General features: G+C 36.2%; 1 pseudogene; it reads left to right on the top strand.

Annotated features, from left to right (window-relative positions):
• Positions 1 to 8,269: 8,269 nt before the first annotated feature.
• Positions 8,270 to 18,512, top strand: part of LOC145976256 (uncharacterized) — a 66,910-nt pseudogene continuing 56,667 nt past the window's right edge.

Below are 18,512 nucleotides of genomic sequence, written 5' to 3'. Positions count from 1 at the left end.
TTAGAAACCACTCGATTAAAGAAACACACGCGCACGTACGTTATTACACGACGCGACGACGTGACAACGCGACGATATTTATGGTAGCTTTTTCAATCAAACACATGTTCACATTCGACAGCCTGGTAGTACCTTAACCTACCGTAACCTACCATAACCAAAAATTGTTTGCTGTCGCCGGGTAAATATCGTCACGTTGTCGCGTCATCGCATCGTATAATAACGTACGTGCGCATGTGTTTCTTTAATCGAGTGGTTTCTAATTGCCAACAGTCATTATTCGACAGTGATTGATAGTGATTAGTGATAGAGTCATTGGTAAATTACTCGTCTTATCGAGTGAGTAAATGAATGTGATTATGTTGAAGTTTATAAAAGAATACAGTTTATAAAAGAAAAAAGAACTTTTGATTAATTATTTAGTGTGGATCTCTGTCCCTTAGAACGTGATATCTACGTTCAATTTGAATGAAAGTACGATCTATCGGAAAATTCATTTCTCAAGAAATTACAGCAATACATCGAACAAGGTAATAATAACTATTTTTTGGTGTTGTGTGAAAACAGATTTCGGAATGTCAAATAAACAGTGTCAGAGAAAATTCGCGAAAGAGAGAGGTTTTAGTGGGTAGGGAGTACCGAGTTGGTAATTCGATTTGGTACTCGAGTCCCACATAACTCACCGGACCGGCCGGTGAGTATGCATAAAATGCATTTTCCCCTCTCTCGTTAAAAAAAAACCAGTACAATTTAAAAAATAATAATAATTAAAGCGAAAATGTAAATAATAATGAAAAGTAAATAATAATTGAAGTAACAGTAAAAATGACTTCAAGTGAGTGAGTAAATGAGAGAGAGAGAGTGAGGGAGAGAGAGAGAGAGAGAGAGAGAGAATGAGAATGTATGTATTCGCATGTGTGTGTATGTCGTATGTAGCGATCAGTTGATCGCAGCAGGCGCCCGCGTAAGCACCCGCGTCTGACGGTGAATCGCGCCACCCCTGCCTGCCTCTTGTATCCGACCCGTCATAAATTAATTACTTCCTTTAATAATTCAAAAACTAAGCGTCGGACGAAATTTTGCCAAAGGAAAAATCGTCTTAGAATTGACTCAAGAATGTGTCATTTTAAGGACAATAGAGTTATTTTGAATCACCCTGTATATCTTATACAGGGTCTTTAAAAAGTCCCGGAACGCTAAAATATCTCGAAAACAATCAACTATAATGAAAAATATGTAAGGAACAAAGTTGTAGGACTAAATAAAATGTATCTAATGATGATAAGAATTTGACCTTGGATGAAGTACTCAAGGTCATATGAAGGTCAAGTTGATTTTTTTAAATGGAACTCCCCATTTTCTATTGCATATTCTTGTAGCTTATTTCATGAGCTTTCCAAAACACTATAATTAAGTATTTTTTCGTTAGGTACATCTCGAGTTATGAGGCTTGAAATCATTTCTTAATTTTACATAAACCGTAAAATATCTTGTAAAATATTCATTTTTCGATTATCTTACCTTAATACTTTTATGTACAAAATAATGAGAGGAATTAATTGGTGTAAAGAAAACAGTTATTTTTAAGAAAAAATATGTAATTGTTAATTGCAAATTACATATTTTTTCTTCGGAACAACTATGTGTTTTCTTTACACCAATTGATTCCTCTCATTATTTTGTACATAAAAGTATTAAGGTAAGATAATCGAAAATTAATATTTTACAAGAGATTTTACGGTTTATGTAAAATTAAGAAATGATTTCAAGCCTTATAACTCAAAAAGTACTTGAGGGAAAAATATTTTATTATAGTGTTTTGGAAAGCTCTCGAGATAAGCTAGAAGAATATGCAATAAAAATCGGGAGTTACATTTAAAAAAATCAACTTGACCTTCATATGACCTTGAGTACTTGATCCAAGGTCAAATTCTTATCATCATTAGGTACATTTTATTTAGTCCTACAACTTTGTTTCTTACATATTTTTCATTATAGTTGATGATCGTTTTCGAGATATTTTAGCGTTCCGGGACTTTTTGAAAACCCTGTATAAAGACCATACACACATGTTAGAGTTCCATAATTATCGTCTTTTATAATTAATATATAAATTGTTCTCAAATATATACATATACATATACATATACGTATACATATTCTTATAGTTTATCTCAAAAGCTTTCCAAAACACTATAATAAAGTACTTTTCATTGAGTACTTTTCGAGTTATGAGGCTTGAAATAATTTCTTAATTTTACGTAAACCATTAAATATCGAATAACATATTCATTTTTCGACTATCTTACCTTCATACCTTTATGTACAAAATAATGGGAGGAATCAATTGGTGTAAAGAAAACACATAGTTATTTCTAAGAAAAAATATGTAATTGTTAATTGCAAATTACATATTTTTTCTTAGAAATAACTATTTGTTTTCTTTACACTAATTGATTCCTCTCATTATTTTGTACACAAAAGTATGAAGGTATGATAATCGAAAAATGAATATGTTATTAGATATTTAATGGTTTATGTAAAATTAAGAAATTATTTCAAGCCTCATAACTCGAAAAATACTCAATGAAAAAATACTTTATTATAGTGTTTTGGAAAGCTCTTGAGATAAACTATAAGAATAAGTAATAAAAAGTAGGGGATTCCGTTTAAAAAATTAAAGATGACCTTCATGTGACTTTCAAATAATTATCCAAAGTCAAACCAATGGCACCATTTTATGTACCCCTTCGAGTCAAACAACTTTTGTCTGAAACATTTTTTCAATCTTTTTTAAGAGATATTCAGCTGCATCATTTAAAATGAAACACTATTACAGGGTGTAACTGAAAAAGCGCCCACGGAGCAAATAGCGTTATTCCTGATTAAAAATCGAGTCAAAAAGTCCTTTAGACGAGCGCACGTCAGTGAGCCGCGCGCCTGGTAGTGTGCGTGAGCGCTCCGCCGTTTCGGCGCTATATTATGCCGCTATCGTGCAATATTCTTATGCGTAATAATGTGAAAAACTTTAATTTGTATTAAAAATCATATTTCTTCCGTCAAAAGCGTTTCCTTAAAAAAAATTTCGACAAGGAGGCTATAGGTCGGTGCTTATTGGCGCAACTTTATTCAATAATTACCGCTTTATTAAGCATTATAGAAAAAAATGGTTCAGGACTTTTCGACTCGATTTTTAATCAGGAATAACGCTATTTGCTTTGTGGGCGCTTTTTCAGTTACACCCTGTATATATGTATTGCGACGTTTTTCACAAATTGATAATTTCATATACAATTCCTCCTCGAGGTGTTAGAGAGGAGGATGACAAAGGGGGAGCGAAAACGTCGTCAAAAACACAATGATAGAGATACTCGCGCTTGGAGGAACTAAGATGGAGGGTGTTCTCGCGCGAGCCGCGGCGAAGCGAAGGCCGTCTCGAGATCTCGAAGTTGGGCGCCAGATGCGGTCTTTCACGTATCAGTTCGCTAAACGCCAGAATAACGCGAGAAAAAGCTTGCCTGATTCGCCACGGGCCGACTAGCTCATCTAACGGTAGAGGGGCAGGGTCTGTTGAAAAGGTTATTAAATTATTTTATGCGAGGTTTTCGGGAATTACGAAAATTGACAGGCACAACGGACTTTAACAATCATGAAATGCGAACACTCAAATAAATTACGCGAGCTTAATATAAAAGAAAATATAACAAATTTATTCAAGAAAAGAGATATAAAAGAAATATAAAGTAACAGAAATAACGAATTCAAGAGAGAAATAATAATAACATAAATTAGCAAATTTAAAATAACGAAATATAACAGATGTTAACGTAACTTTGAAAATTTGAAATAACGGAATGTATAACAGATAATTCTTCGATAGCGGTGATAATAATAACAATACGAAATCGAGACCATAAGAAAGCGCTGATATTTGTAGTTCTTCTGGCCTGTTTTTATGGCCAGAACGGCGTTTCGAAGACCGAACGGCGTTTCGAAAACGTAACGGAAATTTCGACAATCTCATCGACGACTCCTATTACAGATCTTTTCCATTTTATTCTTCCGCTCATTTAATCGACAGCAATTTGTTCGTAAAGAGGCTTAATAATTGAGCGAGAGTAATTAAGCAATTTGCGAAGACGGAAAATCTCGCTTGCGACGAGCACGGTCGATGCGATCGATATTCGATAGCCGTCGGACGCCGCTTACTTTCCTTTCGGCGTAACGCCTTTTTACTCACGCGCAGTTTTCGAATTTCGGCAATTTCTTAATTCGCTGTAATCTATTATGCACCGCGACACACTCACACGCACGACAAATATCTTGCAATAAACGCAAATCATACACATAACGAGCGCGACAAAGACAGCACGATATTCGCAACGTCACGATACGCGACGATCATACACTCACATACACGCTAATTAATACACGAAAGTCGCCCGGAGATCGATTGCGGGGATGTCTTACGCGGCTTCGACAACTCTTTTCGACAGCACGGATAGCGAACGCATTCCCCGCGATTTACCGCGCACGTGATCGATATACGAGAGCCGGTCGCTACGCGTTTTACGACACCCTGAATCCCGGAGAGAGACGAACGGTTCCTTATTGACTACGGCCGACGTTACGATCGTTCTTGATGCCTCGGTCGCTTGTCTCCGATCGCACGAAATGCACGAAAATCACGAGCTCGGTACAAAGCCCGAGCGACAGCGAGACACGAAAATGGCGACGGCGACAGAGCGGCCGGTCCGCGTACGGAATCGCGTACGTGGCTTACAATTATGCGATGGGCAACCTCACCGATACTTGCTCCCGCAGCCAGGGGGATGTTCCTCGGCTCGTTCTCTCGCTTGGACCTCAACGGCGACACACTTCACGACAACGACAAGAACTTTACAAAAGCGACTATCGGCTGTGAGCGCCCGTACCAGAATGATTCCCTGGATCTCGCGATCCAGGGTCGATAGCGGCGTTAATCCTGCGCGCAGGGGTGCGCGGATTCGCGGCCAATCGCGCCGCGACACGCGAGGTATTAATGCGCCCCGCGGCAACGCCGTATCGGGGGCCGTAACGGCCCCGATAATTCGAAAATCTTCATGTCTGCGATCCTGTTACCGGCGGTCTTCTTAAGGTTGATCTTTCGTCCTCCGTCCTCGGAGGGTAGCGCCGACCAGGCCCTGTGATCCCGGTCCGAGACAGCTGTTTCTTTGAGGCTTTTCCTCCTTTAATTGCAGGGGGCGAATTCCACCCGCGACTCTGCGTTGTCCTGATCCCCGGGCGCTATCTCCGCTCTCGACTCGAAGGCTGTGAGCGCCGTGCCGGTGGTCGCAAAAAGATTCCTCTTCTTTTTTTTTCCGGTTGTTTTCCGGCGGGTTTCCCGACGTACAAAATAATAAAAAATTACAATTAGAAAAATGCGAAATCACAATTATAGCTCGTCTCTCCGGAGATCACGATAGTGCTCTCGCTATCTTTTTCTGGCGCGGCCGCTCGGCTCGCGCCCCGTCAAGATATTCGGGGCGGATGGACGTGCGTCGGGACGGCAACGTCACAGTATAAGTAATCTCGAAAAATAGTCATTTCTGAAAGATAACGCAGTCTTTTATTTATTTATTAATCTATAACTAAAAATTAACTGTACTTTTTAACAGTAGTTAGTAGAAATATTAGTAGTAGTAGTTTGTAATAATAATAGTAGTAGTAGTTATTAAAAAAAGATATTTTATGCCAGAGATGGTATGTCCATTTGCTGGTTGCTTATAAAAATATCTTCTCCCAGAAACGGTTTGCATGTGCGTTTTCTGGTTATTAAAAAAAGATATTTTATACCAAAGAGACAGACAGTATATCCATGTGCTGGTTGCTTTTAAAAATATCCTCTCAGAAACGATTTGCATGTGCGTTTTCTGGTTCTTAAAAAAAGATGTTTTATGCCACAGACTATCTATTCGTGATTCGTATTTCGATTGTTTTTCACATCAGATGCGATTTACATGTGCGCTCTGGTTATTATAAGATATAAGACATTAATGTTGTTAAAACATGTATTGTATCATATGATATAGTTCATTTCTAATTAGATATAGATTTATTAACAAAAGACTGCACTTATCTTTCAGAGATTTTACTTTTTTCTAGATTATGTAAAGTGATATAATAATTGACACATCTTATTTTTGTAACAATATTTAACATTATTTTTCCTTGCAGGCGACGGTTGCTGAAGCTGATAAAGAGTCAAGAGGAAAATGACTCCAGGAATAGCATGAGTAAGGATACTAGCAACGAAACCATCGATTTTCAGAAATCGGTGGAATTATTTTCCGACACGATGGATTCGAAAGTTAGTACCCAAACCTTAGTACCCACGATGCAATGCCTGGAGTCAAATTTAAATACACCCAGATAGCAAAGTCTGTAGAAAGCATATCATGCCAAGTGTCTGCTATCAACTAATGTTAGCAAAACGGCTACAAATTTGGTACTGAAGCTGTTATTACCAATTAATTTGACAAATTGATGTCAAAAATCGAACAGAGTCTGCTCACAGAATCTGACGCAGATTGGTGGCAGAAACCAAGCAGAATCTGCTAACATGACTTGATATCAGATTGTCGGCAAAAGTCAAGCAGAATCTGCGTGCGCGCAATTTGACTGCAGATTGAGAGCAGAAGTAGAACAGGGTTTGCATGCGTGATCTGATGGCAAATTGGCAACAATCTGCATTTGATTCGATAGTTCCTTCGTTTACCGCTATGTGATGTATTTTCTCGCAATCAAATTTCTGTCAGAAATATATATAAAGTCGCTATTATTAATAAAAGATCAAAAATATAGTAACTATTTCTATCACTTTAATTTCTGATATGTGATACAAGCAGATAAGATTCAGAATATTAAACTGATTGGAATCAATAGGATAAATGGAAAATTATTCATTTACTGTCTATTTGAAGCATAAAGGAAGAATTTAATTCTAAATAAATTATATCTCAAGTTTTATAAATTAAATTTAATTATTTTCACCATTTACTTTATTATTAATTTAATTAAATTGAGTCCTTTACTATGTGAGATATAACTACGATATAACATATCACATATTATATGTTGTATTAGAAGAAAATTCTAATTAACCGATAACTCGCCGATAATAGTCTTATTTAACATCTGTAGTAATTAATTTTATTGTATTTATATTACTTATTTATATGAATGACCAGAAGCTGCAGATTCTGCTCGGGATCTGCTGCCAATCTGCCGTCAGATTACGCGCGCGCAAATTCTGCTCGGTTTCTGCCGACAATTTGACATCAAGTGATGTTAGCAGATCCTGCTCGGTTTTTGCTAACAATCTGCTGTCAGATTTTGTGAGGTTTTGCTAGCAAATCATGAGCCTATTGCGGACATAACGGATGCCAATCTGCTAGCAACTTTTGTGGAAATCTGTCGCCAATCTGCTGGCAAATTGCGCGCATTTTGCTTACCGGGCAGGTACGTATTGTCGAAATGTCAAACTTTGCGAAAATAACAATAATTTTGTTATCGAAAATGGTCCTCTGGATATAGGTCGTATCCAGGAAAGCATGCTTGAAGACCGTCGCATTGTCGACATTTCTTTTATGTGGAGTGAAATCAACAGAACATTTGATAATCACGCGCGAGGAATAGAGTGCCAATTTAAAGATTGGAAACTCATAAAATCTCAATCTCGCGGGTTAAAGACGCAAATGTTCTTTAAATGCCAAATGTACAATTATGAAGCCAATATCTGGTCAGAACCCACAGAGCCGAAAAACATTGGACATTAATACGGCTGTTGTAGCAGGAACTATTACAGTTGGAATTGGTTTTGCCCAGCTGAAAGAGCTGTGTGCAGCCATGAATATTCCATGTATGTCCGAAAAAGCACATTAAATATCGAGAAAATGTAATCGATAATTTTGAGAAAACAGCCACGGAAAATATAAAAGTAGCTGGCGAAGTTGAAAAGCAACTCGCTCTCGAAAGAAAAGAAACTATAAACGGTATTCCATACATAACTGTTGTAGCGAATGGTAGTTGAATGAAGAGATCATACGGCAACACCTTCGAATCTCTTTCTGGTGTTGGTGCTATAATTGGTTACCGCACAAAAAAGATTCTCTTCGTCGGTGTTCGCAATAAATTTTGCATGATATGTGATGTAGCGAAACGAAACGGAATCGAACCAAAAAACCATAAATGCTACAAAAATTTCGATCGTAACGCATGCTCTACAAGCATGGAGAGCGACGCAATTGCAGAAGGCTTTAAAAGTAGCCTGGAAATGCATGGAATAATTTATAGAACGGTTATTGCCGATGGTGATAGCAGCGTATATCAGACCATCATTGATAGTAGACCATATCGCGAACCAATGGTAACCGTGAAAAAAATAGAATGTACCAATCATTTGCTTCGCAATCTATGTAAAAAGTTGAGGGCTGTAACAGAAACAACTCAGCAAAAAATGCCCAGAAAGCGTGGTTTTGTGCAGCTACGAAATGTTGTAAAAAACATTTTGAACATACGAAATGAAGTGATAAAAGCAATTGATGTACGAAAAGAAGAAAAGCAACCTGATATGGATATGGAATTACAAAAAGATATATTAAATATTCCTAGCCATATATTTGGTGAACATAAACTGTGTAAGGAACGCAGTCGTATATGTGATGACTGTGATGAGACGAAGAAAAATTATGTTCCATATCTCAAATTGCACGGTCTTTACCAAAAAACAGAGAGTGCTATCGTATATTTAAGAGCTTTATTCCGACAGCTTGTTGCTAAAATTCACCAACAATCCTGCAAAGTCGTTCAACTCGATAATCTGCAAAGAAATAGGTGGAAAGCGCATCAACTTTGGTAAACGAGGTTCCTACAATGTTAGAATTACGGGGTCAGTTGTACAATTTAATACGCAACAAGTTCTCACGCAATTGCATAAAAGCATATATAAAAAATGTTCCTCCCATTGTCGAGACTGTGGAAAAGCGACGACAAACAAAAGTTGCAAGAACCAGAGAATCTCGAGAAATGAATGGAAGGCAAAAGAAATTTAAACGGGAGTCAGGAACGGATTGTCATTACGGTCCGCAATCACAAAAACCAGATCTTCCACCCGATGTTTTTGAGCAACTTCGACAAAATCATTTGGAAAAGTTGTTTGAAAATGGGAAGAATTGGAAACAAATTGAACGTGATACGAGGGAGCAAAATGAATCGGATTTGTGGCATTCATTGAGACACGAAATGTTGACAGCGTCTAATTTTGGAATCGTATGTCGCATGAGACCGACAACATCTTGCGCCGCGACTGTGAAAAATATTTTATTTCCTCCCTCTATCGATACTGCAGCTATAAAATATGGTCGCGAGATGGAAAAAATGGCGAGAAAAGAATTGGCTGTAACACTGAAGAAGGACATTAAAACTTGCGGATTATTCATTGATATTGAAAATCCATGCTTGGGTGCTTCTCCTGACGGACACATAGATGAAGATGGTCTGGTAGAAATAAAATGTCCTCTATCAGCTGAACATTTAACAGTAGAAGAGGCCATAAAAATACTGCCTCAACTAAAAGGCATCTTTGATAAGAACAAGCCAGATAAGATGAATTGGAATCACCGATTTTTCTATCAAGTTCAAGGCCAGTTAAATATAACGCAGCGAGATTATTATATTTTTGCTGTGTGGACGCCCGAAAGCTTGAAAATAATACGTGTAAATAGGGACAATGTATTTTGGAATAATCAAATGTTGCCCTTTTTAACATGTTTCTATTATGATTGCATGCTTCCAGAAATCTTGGATAGTCGGCATAATAGACATATGCCAAATAGAAATCCAAGATATATAATAGAAGCTCAACAAGAAGCAATCGAAAAAATAAATCGAAAAAGTCTTCGACGATGTAATATAGAAGACGAAAACATTATACAAGAAAATAAATGTTTCGACTCTAATATTTTAACAATGGAAGCAACTGTTACTAATCTAAGTACAAAACAAAATGACGATTGCATCGTTGTTAGTTGTTCGAAAAATGAAGAACTAACTGAGGACGATATGACAAGACAAAAAGAATTTTTAGATAATTCGGTTGCTCCTTTACATTTAGTAAAGGATAATGTATTACCTGTACATAGTAAAATAAATGAATCATTGGATCGATTTTTACGCGTTATAAGAGATAATTCATGTTTTGAAACACAAAGTAGCAAGTCGTAGTGACAAAAGTATACAAATTATTGGAGGAAATTGTAGCGATCACTGGCGATGTATTTTTTTTGACGGTATCAAGCTTCGAATTTACGATAGCCTACCCGGCTGTTCATACAACAAATTGGTACCTAAAGAAAAAAATTACATTCGTCGCCGTTATCCACAAATAAACGAAAATAGTATAATATTTGAAAAAGTTCAAACACAACCTGATAGCACATGTTGTGGAATTTATGCTGCAGTTTTTGCTGCAACTATAGCCTTAGGAGGAAATCCTTGTAATGAGAAATACTCCAATGACGTAAAATATATGAGGAAACATTTCTTAAAAATTGTTGTAAAAAACAAATTGTCGCCTTTTCCAAAATGATAAAAATTTATCATTTTGGAATTATATTATAATGAATATCATTGCAAAAAGACGCTTCAATGCAAATATCTCGTTTGCAATATCGGAGAAACGAAAAAAAATATTATGGTTGCGTCTCACGGGAATGGGCGATGGAGGGGCTCATTCTTTTCTCGATATAAATCTATGTCGATATTTTTGAGGCAAAATGTATTGTGAACATTGGTAAATATTACACACACAAATATATAATGTTACATTAAAACACAATTTGCATAATATATTAAGTGGTAAATATACCGAATAGGGGACCCAGCCCCAATAACCTTGACCTTGACATATGTTGTCAAGGTCACTGTCCTGAGTAACGTGCAGGAGGTTTTAGCCGTCGCTCGTTGTTTATTAAAAAGTTATTAACAAAAGAAGTTTTATAAATGGAACTTAATTTTCGAACACCATGTACGTTAAATCTGTACTTCTTGAGTGGAAATCAAGACATATGTTGTACATATGTTCTACATAGAAATATTTACATTGATGTATGTGACATGATGTTTCTATTTTGATTTCTTTTCTCCAATTTTATAAACATAAGATTCGAAATAGGTATGTATTATTACTGTCTCGCACAACTACTCAGTTTCCACAGTTACTTCTCGAGACAAACATTGTAACACAAAATTTAATAATGCATTTGTATGAATTTATTAACATAACATACAATTTCGATGTCTTGTGGAATTATTTGTGCGAAAAAAAGTCGTCCATAGCAAAATATTATGTCCAAAGTGTAAAAATGAAATACAACTGTTGAACGTTTTGGAAAATCATATTTTTCATTGTACAAACAAGTATTATAAAGTTGTCAACCGTCGAAAACGGAAAAGAATAACATGCAATTTTAAAGTTAGTGCATATCATGAAACATGGTTCGAACGAACACATATGGATCTCACTAAAATTTGTCGTTTCATTGCCTACTTTGTCATAATGTCGCCATCGCGACAAAGATTCTTAATGAATGATCTGAAAATGAATAATAATTCTGTTGTTGATTGGACGAATTTTTGTCGAGAGGTGAGCAATATTATAGTTATTGTTCATAAGTGCTTTCAACTATAATGTCATATAATTTTAGCTACTTCAACAATGGATTTTAACTAGACAAGCACCACTTGGTGGGGAAGGTAAAATTGTTGAACTTGATGAAGCTAAAGTAGGCAAGAGAAAATACAACACAGGACGTATTAGAGGACAGTGGGTTTTGGTGGCATTGAACGTGATACGAAAAGATTTTTTATAATACCTGTATTGAATCGATCTGCCGAAACACTGCTGTCTCATACAACAACATGTCGCAGTTGGTTCTATTATTCTGTCACGGACGACTTCCGCGCGTTTTGCCGTCGGATAGTCGGAGTCGGGATCAGAATTCGGTAGGTGGGCGGAAATAACGAGAGCGTGTATCGATAAAAAGAAAATACAAGTTTATTGCGTGTTACAGTGTGTGCGTGTGTGTGTGTGTGTGTGTATGTGTCGCGTGAGCGCAGTGGGCCGCAGGCGTGTGTATATGTGTGTAAGCGCAGCGAGTTGCACAATTAGACCGCGCTTCGATATATCTCGAAGCGGACTCGCACATTGGAATGCGCGTATACCGCATGTGTTTACAATCGTGCGCAGTCGATGACCGTTTGACGTAGCGCGTGTCGCGTTTTTGTCGCGCGTCTGGGCTATCGGTCTAGCCCCGTTTTTACGCGGATCGTGAGCGTATTATTCTCGGAAATGTACTTATAATTCCCGGTTCTAGACAGGATGTTTCCGGGAACGCCGTGCTGACGAGAACGGCTCGTCCGAGGTAGCTCTCTTCTCTACCTTGAGGTTTTATGCACCGGCGTTAGGCTGTCGGATATTCTGACCGATATCGAGATCACTCGATCGAACCGGAGTTCGCTCTGATTCGTACTTTCGGTCGGAGAGTGATTAGATGGAATGAGCCGTGTCAAGAATCGAGAGCGCTCGGTGGAGGAGGAGTTCTCTCCACCTCCTGTTCTTGAATGTTGGCTGTTTTGCTAGGAGCGGTTTAGGTTCGGAGACTGTTCACTTGCGTGAGCGGAATCGAAAAAAGGTGATTAGGTGCCGAAATGTGGCCTTTTTATACCGGCTAATTGCCCGCGTCGGCACGCGGCGGTATCACCCCCTCCGAACGGGTTTTCGGAAACGGTGCGATCGGACCCGTTCGGAGGGGCTCGGGTGATGCGCCGAACGCGGGCTTTCGCCGGTCGGCGGTTCGGGCCACATCGGCTACGGTCGGCGGTGTTCGGCTGATTTTAGCCTAACGGCTTAAAGCCGTATGTGCGGTTGTTCAAAAATGTGGGCGCATCGCGCCCCTGCCTATGTCCGGCGGGTGTTCTACCGGGCGGCAGCTTCCGGCGGATCGCATTGCCAGGAAAACGATGCTCTAAGGGGGTGCAAGGGGTGCATCGTTATAATTCATACAGACAAATGGCGTGCATACAATGTTTTATCTTCTCATTACACACACGAAACTGTAAATCATACGGTTAATTTTGTAGACCCAGCAACTGGGGTTCACACCCAAAATATAGAAAGATTGTGGAGAGAAATGCGAGCGAATATTCCTCGTTATGATATACGTGATTATCATTTTACACACTATCTTGCAGAATTTATATTCAAAAAGTTATACAAGTATGATGAACGCATTGATGCGTTCTTTAATATTATGAGTTTAATTTATCCACTAAATTCATTAAGTGTCGAATAAAATTTATGTTCGTATATCCATTGAGTTTCCATTATATATACCATGTAAGAAGTCAGTCAACCCATGTGAACCGCGTTTCATCTAGCAAAGTGCATGCGTGGACACAGTGTGTTCCGCCCCCCTACGGGGCTCCACTTTCAAAAGATATAACCTAACCCAAACCTATTTCTGATTTAAATTAAATGTTAGTTTTAAGTCAAAAATAGGTTTGGATTAGGTTATATCTTCCGAAAGTGGAGCCCCCCGCAGGGGGACGGAACACACTGTGTCCACACATATACTTTGTTAGATGAAACGCATAGGTCAATAATATATGTTCATTAGCAAGTACATTGATTATAATAGAAATGTACAATAACTTAATTGTTATATAAAAAAAATAATTATTTTAAATACATTTAATACAATTAAAAAATATCACAAATGTATGTGTACACACACACACACACACACACACACATACGCGGAGGGGTGCAAGGGGGGCCTTCGGCCCCCCTCCCGCAACCACCCCGCCGGTAGGGGACGCATTGCGAAGAGTTCAATCACAATGGATATATGCTGTAAGTTGTAAAGCGAGGCCCACCTTGCCTCCTGGCGGGGTGGTTGCGGGAGGGGGGGGCCGAAGGCCCTCTTTGCATCCCCCGCGCGCGCGCGTGTATGTACACATACATTTGTGATATTTTTTAATTGTATTAAATTGTATTAAATTCTATATAAATTTAAATTGTTTACCTTTTTTTTTATTTACCTTTAATTTGCCTTTTTTTGCGTTTTTCTTTACGTTTATTCACGTTTATAACTTTCAACGCGACAAGAGGTCTGTTATTGTACATGGTGTCCGAAAATTAAGTTCCATTTATAAAACTTCTTTTGTTAATAACTTTTTAATAAACAACGAGCGACGGCTAAAACCTCTTGCACGTTATTCAGGACAGTGTCCTTGACAACATATGTCAAGGTCAATGTTATTGGGGCTGGGTCCCCTATTCGACATATTTACCTATTATGCATTATTAGCTTTTAATTATATCGATTTAGCAAACATCCCAAACAGTACCAAGTCGACTGTTAGTTGACTGTCAGTCGGCAGAAAAAGTCTAAAGTCGACTTCAAAGTCAGACTGAATGTCAACTTAAAGTCGACTAACAGTCTACAAATGACTCGACTATAGTCGACTGTCAGTCAGTTAATAAGTCGACTTAGAAGTCAACTTTATGGCGATTATAAGTCAATTTTCAGTCAATTTAATATCATGTCCATTAATTACTAAATTTTTATTTTAATGTCAGAAACTTGATCGATTTAATTTTATTATTCTTTAATTATATAATATTGTTACATATAATACAATTAAAGAATAATAAAATTAAATTAATCAAGTCTTTGAAAAAATGCCTAATTTAATTAAAATAATAATTATAATGGATATATACAATATATTAAAAAATATGTAACAATGTACTGAAGTATATATTAATTTTTTTATTCTTGCTCTCATATTTTTAACAATTTTTTTTAATCGTATACACTGGTAAATATTGCATATACATAGTTATTAACGTAAATAAATATATTTTAAGATAGGAATGAGTGATAGCAATAAGAAATATATATATATATATATATATATATATATATATACAGGGTGTTTCATTTTAATCCGACCAGTCGAATATCTCGAAAACCAAGCCCGGGAGAGAAAAATATTTCAGACAAAAGTTGTTTGGTTTCGAGGGGGCCATAAGATGGTATCATTGGTTTGACCTTGAAGAGTCATTTGAAGGTCACGTGAAGGTCACTTCAATTTTTTTAAATGGAACACCCTATATATTTTTGCACACTCTTGTAGCTTATCTCGAGAGCTTTCCAAAACACTATCATTAAGTACATTTTCGTTAAGTACACTATCATTAAGTACACTTTCGTTTCTTTTTGAGTTATGAGGGTTGAAATAATTTCTTAATTTTACATAAACCGTAAAATATCTTGTAAAATATTCACTTTTCGATTATCTACCTTAATACTTTTATGTACAAAATAATGAGAGGAATCAATTGGTGTAAAAAAAACACATAGTTGTTTTTAAGAAAAAATATGGAATAGTTAATTGCAAATTACATATTTTTTCTTCAAAACAACTATGTGTTTTCTTTACACCAATTGATTCCTCTCATTATTTTGTACGTAAAAGTATTAAGGTAAGATAATCGAAAAATGAATATTTTACTAGATATTTTACGGTTTATGTAGAATTAAGAAATTATTTCAAGCCTCAAAAAGTACTTAACGAAAAGGTACTTAATTATAGTGTTTTGGAAAGCTCTCGATGTCAGCTACAAGAATGTGCAAAAATATATAGGGTATTCCATTTAAGAAATTTAAGGTGACCTTTATGTGACCTTCAAATGACTGTTCAAGGTCAAATCATTGTCACCATCTTATGGCCCCCTCGAAACCAAACAACTTTTGTCTGAAATATTTTTCTCTCCCGGGCTTGGTTTTCGAGATATTCGACTGGTCGGATTAAAATGAAACACCCTGTATATACAGGGTTTGTCAAAAGTGTGGAAACCCCTAAATATCTCACAAACGGTGCATTTTAGAAAAAAATGTTTCAGGCAAAAGTTGTTTGGTTTCAAAGGGGCCATAAGACGGTACCATTGGTTTGACCTTGAAGAGTCATTTGAAGGTCACGTGAAGGTCACTTCAATTTTTTTAAATGGAACACCCTATATATTTTTGCACACTCTTGTAGCTTGTCTCGAGAGCTTTCCAAAACACTATAATTAAGTACCTTTTCGTTAAGTACTTTTTGAGTTATGAGGCTTGAAATAATTTCTTAATTTCACATAAACCGTAAAATATCTTGTAAAATATTCATTTTGCGATTATCTTACCTTAATACTTTTATGTACAAAATAATGAGAGGAATCAATTGGTGTAAAGAAAACACATAGTTGTTTTGAAGAAAAAATATGTAATTTGCAATTAACTATTCCATATTTTTTCTTAAAAACAACTATGTGTTTTCTTTACACCAATTGATTCCTCTCATTATTTTGTACGTAAAAGTATTAAAGTAAGATAATCGAAAAATGAATATTTTACAAGATATTTTACGGTTTATGTAAAATTAAGAAATTATTTCAAGCCTCATAACTCAAAAAGTACTTAACGAAAAGGTACTTAATTATAGTGTTTTGGAAAGCTCTCGAGATAAGCTACAAGAGTGTGCAAAAATATATAGGGTGTTCCATTAAAAAAAATTGAAGTGACCTTCACGTGACCTTCAAATGACTCTTCAAGGTCAAACCAATGGTACCGTCTTATGGCCCCTTTGAAACCAAACAACTTTTGTCTGAAACATTTTTGTTTGCTGGGCTTAGTTTTTGAGATATTTTACTGTCCAAGTTAAAATGGGACACCCTGTATAATATTATATATATATTATTATATAGTAAAATACGCTTTCAGCGCTATAAGCGTACTTGTTCAATTTTCAGTAAATACAAGGACAGACGCTCATATTTATATAGTTTATCTGTTGAATATAAAGATTGTTAACAATCGTAAGATAATTTTACAATATATTTATTATTTTGTGATAATAAGGAATATATATATCCACACAGCATGCATATTCAGAAGATATTCAGAACACATCCCTAATATATATGTTTGGAGGTATTTTCTGAACATCTTCTGGATGTGCATGCTGTGTGAATATACAGGGTTTGTTAAAAGTGTGGAAACCCCTAAATATCTCACAAACGGTGCATTTTAGAAAAAAATGTTGTATGGTTTCGAGGGGGTCATAAGATGGTACCATTGGTTTGACCTTGAAGAGTTATTTGAAGGTCACATGAAGGTCACCTTCAATTTCTTAAATGAAACCTACTATTTGTCATTGCATATTCTTGTAGCTTATCTCGAGAGCTTTCCAAAACACTATAATTAAGTACCTTTTCGTTAAGTACTTTTTGAGTTATGAGGCTTGAAATAATTTCTTAATTTTACATAAACCATAAAATATCTAGTAAAATATTCATTTTTCGATTATCTTACCTTAATACTTTTATGTACAAAATAATGAGAGGAATCAATTGGTGTAAAGAAAAAAACATCTATGTTTTTTCTTTACACCAATTGATTCCTCTCATTATTTTGTACATAAAAGTATTACGGTAAAATAATTGAAAAATGAATATTTTACTAGATATTTTATAGTTTATGTAAAATTAAGAAATGATTTCAAGCCTCATAACTCGGAAAGTACTTAATGAAAACTAACTTAATTATAGTGTTTTAAAAAGCTCTCGAGATGAGCTATAAGAATATGTAATAAAAAATAGAGGGTTCCATTTTAAAAAATTAAGTTGATCTTGAAATCTCCTTAATGCCTTCATCTATAAAAATATCGTTTGTACCATATGATGTCCCCCTCTGTGTCAAACATCTTTTGGTATAAAAATTTTTTCATAGCTTTTCAACTTTAGTTAATATTCACATCGGTCACTTTATATGAATCACCCTGTATATATATACATTTATATATATATATATATATATATATATATATATATATATTGCGACGTTTTTAATTGATAATTTTATACAATATTCCTCCTCGAGATGTTAGAGAGGAGGATGCGAGGGGGAGCGAAAACGTCGTCAAAAACACAAGGCGGATAGAGATACTTGCGCTTGGAGGAACTAAGATGGAGGGGGTTCCGCGCGAGCCGCGGCGAAATGAAGGCCATCTCGAGATCTCGAAATTGGGCGCCAGATACGGTCTTTCACGTATCAGTTCGCTAAACGCCAAAATAACGCGAGAAACGCGTGCCTCATTCGCTACGGGCCAACCAGCTCGCCTAATGGTAGAGGGGCAGGGTCTATGGAAAAATTATTTGTTTTATACGAGGCCTTGGCAGTTTCGAAATTCGACAAACACAACGGAATTTAACAATCACGAAAGGCGAACACTCAAATAAATTACGCGAATTTAATATCGAAAAATTATAATACATTTATTAAAAAGAAAATAACAAAAATAAAATAACGAAATAACAAATTAAATAAAGAAAGATTAATAATAATAGCAATTAGAAAATTTGAAATAAT

Source organism: Camponotus vicinus, unplaced genomic scaffold, assembly GCF_025532165.1.
Source record: "Camponotus vicinus isolate PSW18456_S1 unplaced genomic scaffold, iyCamVici1.0 SCAF_8, whole genome shotgun sequence".
In the NCBI taxonomy this organism is placed as follows: domain Eukaryota; kingdom Metazoa; phylum Arthropoda; class Insecta; order Hymenoptera; family Formicidae; genus Camponotus; species Camponotus vicinus.
Note: the sequence above shows the minus strand (reverse complement) of the source record. Positions and strands in the feature narration are given on the sequence as shown.